General features: G+C 59.2%; 1 protein-coding gene across 1 annotated transcript in view; it reads left to right on the top strand.

The window, feature by feature from the left end:
- The first annotated feature begins 6 nt into the window (after positions 1–6).
- DUSP22 (dual specificity phosphatase 22) overlaps positions 7–201 on the top strand; it is a 56,149-nt gene continuing 55,954 nt past the window's right edge. Inside the window, exon 1 of the mRNA XM_014542319.1 lies at positions 7–176. The gene's annotated coding sequence lies outside the window, so the exon portion shown is untranslated. The remainder of the gene's footprint in view (positions 177–201) is intronic.

Below are 201 nucleotides of genomic sequence, written 5' to 3'. Positions count from 1 at the left end.
CGCTGCGGTCCCCCTCCCTCTCACAGCCGGCTCTAGAGGCGTTGTCAGGGTGTCGGCAGTAAACCGGAAGATCGGTTGTCTTCCAGTCTCTAACCTTCTCTCCGCAGATTTTGTGTATTTGTCGTGTGCACAGACAAGCCCTGTGGACCGAGAACTGACGGGCCCCGAGTCCTCAGGTGCTTCAAACACCGCACGTGGGGC

The sequence above is a fragment of the Myotis brandtii genome, unplaced genomic scaffold (genome assembly GCF_000412655.1).
Source record: "Myotis brandtii unplaced genomic scaffold, ASM41265v1 scaffold298, whole genome shotgun sequence".
Taxonomy (NCBI): domain Eukaryota; kingdom Metazoa; phylum Chordata; class Mammalia; order Chiroptera; family Vespertilionidae; genus Myotis; species Myotis brandtii.
Note: the sequence above shows the minus strand (reverse complement) of the source record. Positions and strands in the feature narration are given on the sequence as shown.